We start from the raw sequence: 8,183 nt of genomic DNA on the forward strand, positions 1-8,183 counted from the left end.
AATGTAAAACAATGTTCAGATGACTGGTGATCAGATGTCATCCTAAATTATATTGGCATAATGCAGAGTCAGAAGGCAGATTAGCTTACTTTTTTTCTATACCTATTCTATAACTTTAGGTGGTGATTATTATTTGACAGTGTCACTTATTTCTTATTTATACCAATAGTACACATCAGAGATAAATGAAAAACCATTATCTCTTGATGGGCTTTTAGTAGAATGTGGCAGTAGGTTGGGTATCTTTTCTATTTCTGCTTATTGCCATAGGGGCAGATTGCAACTGAGGCAAATGTCTGGAGATGCTTTTAATCTTTTCAACAAAATGGGTGTTGTAGAAAATAATCTCATTATGTTTTCTTTGATGTGCATAACTAAAGCTGGCTTCTTTTTGTGAGCCACTACAACTATTCATTAAGCATCTTAACCATAATGATACTTTGTTCTTATACTGTTTCCTTCATCTAAACATCTCCAAATATCTTACAAACAGAACTTGTTGAATTTTATCAGAAATATTTTGTGATAACTCTTGTGATTCTATATTCCTTATAAAGTCAGTACAACTATAGGAAAAGTTGGAGAGGAGAACTCAAGGGAGGGGGACCTGTGATGCCCTCGCATCAGGGAATTCTCAAACTCAGGGGTTGTTGAATTCACTTTCAATGTCTTTTGCTAATTTCCACTCTTATCTATTTTTTACCCCTCTTTCTTTATCTTTCCCTCTTCTTACAAATTTGAAACATATGTATGAAATATTAACAAACAAAACAAAGGCATTAACCATATGAAATTCACATTACCACCACTAATTAAATGTGATAGGCAATCTCATCTGGCTGAAACAAAATTGCTAATGTCGAGGTGAATAATAGAAATACAGAAATTCAGGTCTGTCTCAGTACTTAATTTATTTCTTTGCTTTTTTCTTGAATAATACTAATGCTTCTCTTCATAGCATGTTGTGTAAGACATTATTAACAACATTAAAACCTTGTTATCTAGATTTAGGATATTCAAACTCATCTTTAACCCAAACTCTGCCATTGGTCAGTCCTTAAGTGCCACTTTTGACATATATGCATACGTATGCAAAATGGTCTTGTTTGATTGAAAGTAGGTTAGTGTTACAGTGCTACTAAAATCCAAATTAAATTAATATCCAGTCTAATTAATGGATGAATTAATTAGGGACGGAGAAATTTTTAGCTGTGTGCTTAATCCTATGACATTTTCTATTAATGATCTGTAGGAAGTTGGTACAAAGTTCAATGTATCTACTGCTATGTGAATATAATACTGACTGTTATGGCACTGGTTATTAGACATATTATTGCCTGTCTTATTGTTCTTTACTCAGTTTTCCTGTCACTTTTTGTTTTTCAAATTATGATGGCATAAAGACCACTGTAAACACAAATGCAAAGCTGGCCAGACCTAAAGTGTCCATCTAGACCAGGGCTTGGCGATTTTTTTCTGTTAAGGGCCACATAGTAAATATTTTAGGTTTTGAGTTCTATTCAACTGTGCCACGGTAGCACAAAAATAGCCACAAACAGTATATAAAAACATGTGTGTGACTGCGTTCCACCTAAACTTTATTGACCAAATCCATTGGCAGGCCAACTTTGACCCAAGGGCTGTAGGTTGTAGACCTCTTATCTAGATGTGTTGTTAAATGTGGTGACCATTGGACCCATGTGTCTATTGACATTGAATTTAAGTGTCATTAAACTTTTTGTTCCTCAGTTGCATTGACGATGTTTGAAATGTTTGAAAATCACATATGGCTAGCGGGTACCATATTGGGACAATGCAGATATAGAATATTTCTACATAGAAAAGTTTTATGTTCACAGAAATTTTTATTAGATCACAGTGATAGAAGATTTCATGCTCATACGTCTGTCTCTTGTCATCATTGAACTAATAACACAAAATATAAGAACGTGTGTCTAGGAGAACTCATAAACTCCAAAAGAGATTCCTGCACCTCAAGAGTACACCAATTCTGATTTGGGAAACATCTTAAATCATAAAGTGAGTTAAGATTCTTGGCTGTGGTAACAAATTTTAGAACCTCGAAAAGCCTTTGTCTCTGTCTTCTTATCTGCTCTGTGGGAATAACAAAGCCTAACTCAATTTACCATAAAAGTGGCTTTGAAGAGGGTCACATCTTTTGAGGAAACTGCAAAACAGTGTAGAAAATAGGAGCGCACAGCAATAAGAATGTTTAGGAAGGCAAATTAGTGTAATCATTCAGATTATGGGAACAGAAAACCGAGAATTCAAATCCTAGTTTTGTCATTTTTGTATATGAACTTCAGCCAGATTCTTAATCTTAAAAAAAAAAAAACATTATTTACTTATCATCAAAAGAAAGATATAAATATTAATCACTGGAATTATTGTGAAGGTCAAATAAGATAATGCAATTAAAGCTACAGAACACAGTGCCTAGTTCATAATAAGTCCGCAAATGGTGGCTATTACCATTGCTACACTGAAAAGGGAAGGAGAAAACATCACAACATTAGGCATAAAAGACTTCCTGCCATAGCAGACATATCCAAGTGTAGAAGTGCATTACAAAAAAAATAAAATAAAAGTAGGAAAGAAAGATAAGCTAGAAGGATGGGAGAAAAACAAAAATGGAAGAAAATAGGATTTTCAGCCTACACTCATTAGGGAAAATGTGTATATAATCGCAGACTCAAGGGAATTGTGCTGACTTGGTGAGGAAGTTATGAAAATGGATGAAATGTAAGTCATTTCTAATGCAAAATATGTAAAGGTCAGCTAAGTGAGATGACATTTCTGGAAATGCCTCCGTGTACTATGTGCTATCCAAACAGATTAGATTATGACAGCTTTCTTCTCCAAACCTAGCTACCATGTTTTCCCGAAAATAAGACAGGGTCTTATATTTAGTTTTCCTCAAGAAGACACCCTAGGGCTTATTTTCAGGGGATGTGTTATTTTTTAAGTACAGTACAACAATCTACATTGATTCAAATAGAGTGAAGTCGTCTTCTTCTGGAATATGACCATAACTCTCCAAACCCCGAATTCCATCCTGAATGTCTTGTGACTATTTCCTTTAGAACCATTGGCCCTGATCTCTCATGTCTAGCACTAGAGCTCTCATGGGGCAGATGAGAAGGGCTGCTCGTGTTCTTGACCACTCTGCGACGACACGCATGGGTTGTGCAGATGCGCTGTGTAGCCACACCTATCACGAGGGCTTATTTTCGGTGTAGGACTTCTATTGCGCAAATGCCTAGCAATCCTGCTAGGGCTTATTTTATGGGTAGGTCTTATTTTCAGGGAAACACGGTACTATTGACACTTGCAGGCTCTCGGAGCCCTTCAGGGAAGATGAGGTGGCTGATTTCTGAGTTATAACAACTCATTTGTCTGGGCCTCTCCATTTCCTGAATTGGGTCTATCACAGAGGACTGTGGGGTGAATTCACCAATAAGCTGGAGCTCCCCCTAGCTATCTCCTGGTCATTCAATAATGGACTGTCTCAGCCCAGGACAGAGGGATTTCTTGGAACTTCAGACTCTGTGCTGAAACTGGACAGTCCTGAGCAAACCGGGACAGTTGGTCTCCCCACCTATCTAGGTGATGCGAATACACCAGTGTGTATTGAGGATCTGGCAACACCAATCAAACAAGTCTGATTTTAGGATCAGCCAATTGATTAGCTCTTTGCAAAACTCCACTATCCCTGAGCATTACATTTAGAAGAAACCTAAGAATTCATCTAGCCCTGTAATTTTAAAACATTCTTTAAAAAGTGGCATTTTTTTTGTTGTTGTTGTTCAAACAAAATCTCAGGTAGGACTATTTTATGGAAAAAGATAAAAGTGGGCTAAGCCTCCCCAAGCTTTGTCTATTCTTACTTTTTTTTCTCTTTTCATACACTACAGAATGTATTTTCAGAAAACATAAGGATTCCTAAGAGCAAGGCTAGAAAACCACTGATCTATTCCAATTCTACCTTGCTTCAAAAGGGGAAAATTGAGACCTTCAGACGTCATTTCGTGCTTAAGGTTTGGCAGCTGACGAACGTCAGAACAGATTAAACTCAGGGCATTTTTATCTGGAGACATAGAATTTAAAAATGTTGGCCAAACCAACTGGTTCTTCACCTTAGTTACACACTGGGATCACGTGGGGTGCTTTAAAAAAAACATACGTGCCTTGTTCTTATTTCCGAGAAATTTTGAATGACGGGGCTGCGCTGTGCTCTGGGAATCGGGGTTTTTAAAGGCTCCCCAAGTGATTCTGATTCAAGCTAAGTTTGAAAACCACTGGCTATGTTGAGGAATTATACCAAGCAAGCAAGCAAAACACATATGCACACACACACACACACACATCCATATGTTCCCTGGCTAATCTTTCACCAGTCTGTACTTCATAAGATATGGTCAGTTGGCTTCAGAGTTTTTAAAGCCACGGATCCCTTCTCCAAGTGAAAACCTCAGGGGAGTCGTGCGCACCACACACACACACACACACACACACACACACACACACACACACGCACACACACACGCAGAGTAGCTTTGGTTAAGCAGAGCAGGAGGCCAGAAGTCCCAACGTCCTGTCTGGGTGCTGCCAAACACCACCAAGGCATGTTTTCAGAATGTTCAATGCCCCAAGGAACCCGCCAGGGTATTATGAACTCTAGGGCTTTGTTTTGCATCTAAATGAGGATTCGATTGGATAAAACTGAATGCTTGTCAGGAGGTTTGCTGGGACTTGATTCCGTGTGATCCGGTTTACAGTCAAGGCTCATTCTTGTTGTCCAGTAAAAAGTGAATGTTGACTTGTGGTCAGTTTTACTAATGAATAAAGTTGTCCCCCCCACACACACACACACACACTGACTCCCTCTCAGCAGATAACTGCAGTGCTTGGATAAGATTTGCTCCAATACACCGTGCTTCACAACAGTCGGACAGATTACTTCTAATTGAAGGATTCTCAGCCCCTTTCCCCTAACCAATCCTATAAATATTTTATAGCACAACTGGAGCTGAAGAATAGCCTTTGAAATTTTAGAAAAACAAAAAACAAAATGAGTCCCATTTGTTTGACCTGAGCAGATTCACGAGAGGCTACACCCGTCAAGAAATAGCTCCCCTTCATCATTTATATAAACACAGAAGCAGATGTGTAATTGTTCCCCGTGTAATTCTCATACATAAAATATCATGTACTTGGAGGACACTGTCAGATGGCGTAATGCACGGCGTTTATTTCCTGAGATGGGGCTGCCTCTTGGTCATTGCATTCGGTAAACACACTTCTTTATAGGGAGCGCATGGCTGTCAGATCTGTTTCCTTCAAAAATATCCAGTGGATTTTGGAGCGATGTCTCATCTTGGTTTGTTTTCATGGATTTGTTTATTTATTTATTATGTATTCATTTAACGAGCTCATCCTTGACGTTAGCAGAAAACGCAGAGCTTTTCATCAGAGACTATTTTTCTTCTCCTCGGCCAGTTTTTCTGAAATCCACGAGTCTTTTGGTTTCTCATTGCTGTCTGTTTGTTAAAGACGCCAAGCGGCCCCTTGCCCCATCTCTCCACTGGTCTCTCGTAAAACAAGTTCTAAAATACTGAGAGTTTGTATAAACTGGTAAATTTTTTTTCCTCACAAAGCCCCTGTCATTGAAAATATGGAGCCATGTTAATAAAGCTACTTATCTTTTTAAGACAGAAGGTAAAAAATGCCCAAATCACAACATCCAATATGAATCCTGCTCATTGCTCAATCTAATTGGGAGAGAATCTTTTACTTCAAAAGAAATGGTTTCCTACAGATGAGGACTTTAGAGGCAAATGTAGAAATGTGGAGATCTAGTTCCCCTTGCCGCTTATTTCCATAATTGAAGAAGCATTCTTGTCTTTACCTTTTTTTTCTCCCTTAATAGAGCTTCTGGATAACATGATATTTGTTTTTAAGAGCTATCAGGGCTAAATCATCTTTATAATTTTTATTATTTATCAGCAATTTCTGTGCATAAACTTTCCTTTTCTTAAACTACAGACATCCCTCAATATCTGTAGGGGATTGGTTCCAGAACCTTCCCTGGATACCAAAATCCTTGGGTGCTCAAGTCCCTTAAAAGTTTTGGAACCTATGAAAAACTATAGGGTTTGAAAGTCTGAAAAACACTGAGCTGGGAAAATCTCCGTTCTCCCCAATTCTCACTCTCTAGGATTCTAAGACATTGGATGGATGCATAGAACCAGGTTTTCTTGACATATCTATATTATAGCCAAATTTGATGGAATGAATCCATTCTATAAAGCAAGAGGAGCTCAAAGTTATCTATCTGTAAGGTGTATGAACAGTTAGCTCTCTGGATATTCTGATTATGAATTTGAGGGGCAAAACTAATAAGAAAAGCATTCATAGCAGTATCCTCAATATGCTTTTGCTGCAGTTGCTCTTCAAGTTTTTGTCCTCATTTTTGTACCATGGAGCCAGAAAGAATTATTCCTATAAATAAGGTAGAAAGTTCTGCTGGTGAGAAATGGACAAAAAGATGACACACTTCTATGGTATGTCTGCACCCTACAAATTGGGAAATTGAACACGTCTATGTTCAAACAAGCAGTTTGCCCTACATATCTATTCTCTCTATTCTGTTCTCAAAAATTAAATTGGAATAGACTTTTTAAAAGGTAATTTTGCAGATCAATAGTTTACTGATTTTAATCAATCGTGCCGTTCTTTGACAAGGAAAGAACAAAAGCCTATTGAACAGAGAAAATAATTCAGTCTTCTATAATCACTGCAGTTATGAAGTTGTATAGTCATTAATATACAGCCCTTGGGGGAATTCTTTTGTGTTGCATTAATATAATTTTTCTCAAGCTAAACACACAGTAACTCACAATGAAAGAGTGACATGCATCTCCAGTGAAATATGAAACCTCAAACAGGCTGTCTGGGAAAAACCCCTTTAGTGATTCTAACATGTGTCTCATCACTTATGTCTATGGTTTTCTTTTAAAAATTGATTGATTGATTGATTCTTTTCTTTTGGAATCACATGATACCTTTTCAGGAATAAAATCTTCCTGATGACTTGACTATCTACTTATGCCTGTTTGAACCGGAAGTACAAGCTGTAGGGATTGTATAACTGTGATTTGGGGTAGGACTTTGGGACGGGCTTTGTACCAGCTCTTCTGGAGTTTATGCAGCATGGTATTCTGGTTACTTTTGGCCTCGTAACCAATGGGTCCAAAACTTAATGGACTGAAATAACTATTTTCTATTTCTCATACTCCGAGGGGTCATAAATCTGGAGAGTTCCTGAGCCGATCATCAACTGAATGCTTGACTGGGCTGTAAGTTGAGTCATACTCAAGTGAAAAAGAAATTGCCCCATCTCACAAAGGGAGGGATGTCAAAGATTAAAGTGATCTCTATCATATCACATGCTCTGTTCTTTAAATAGCAGCTTGGGTACGCAGTATTGATTAATTTAGCTGGAGAATTATCCATGTACCATACATGTATCTGTTATAGCATGTTAAAGTATGTTCTATGACAACTTTTTTCCTAGCTTCTGTGCTCACTTTATATACTTTAAAATGAATGTACTTTTTTCTAAAACTACAATACTTATAGTAGCAAATCCAAACAACAAAGAAAAATATGAATAGAAAATACATGTTGCATAATTATCTAGTGATAGTCATATTTTGCTGTTTTAGCATAAACATTCATTCATGTAATTGTGTTAAATGATAGTTTTAGTTGAGTTAAACAGTCTTTCATGCCATTAAAATAATTTTACATTATTTACATACTTTAAATATTTAGACTTTAAAAACTTGCATTGTCTTGCAAATTTCTTAAACAGCATACAAAATAAAATTTATCCTCACCATCCCTAAGATTCATATTGATTGTTGATGTGGCAATGATATCGATATGGTTGAAATGCAGACAGGGATGGTGGGAAACATATGATTGAATACATTAGCCTGTCGCAGAAATGACACTGACCATGGTCCAAGTCCAGGTTCAACATTCTCAGTACATTGCAAGAGAATCTGAGAAACAAATTTTTGTTTTGTTTTTATAACTTATATAGCAAAAGAACCTATCTAATCTGGCGAAAGACTATTTATACCCTTCATTCAGAA

The sequence above is a fragment of the Microcebus murinus genome, chromosome 28 (genome assembly GCF_040939455.1).
Source record: "Microcebus murinus isolate Inina chromosome 28, M.murinus_Inina_mat1.0, whole genome shotgun sequence".
Lineage (NCBI taxonomy): Eukaryota > Metazoa > Chordata > Mammalia > Primates > Cheirogaleidae > Microcebus > Microcebus murinus.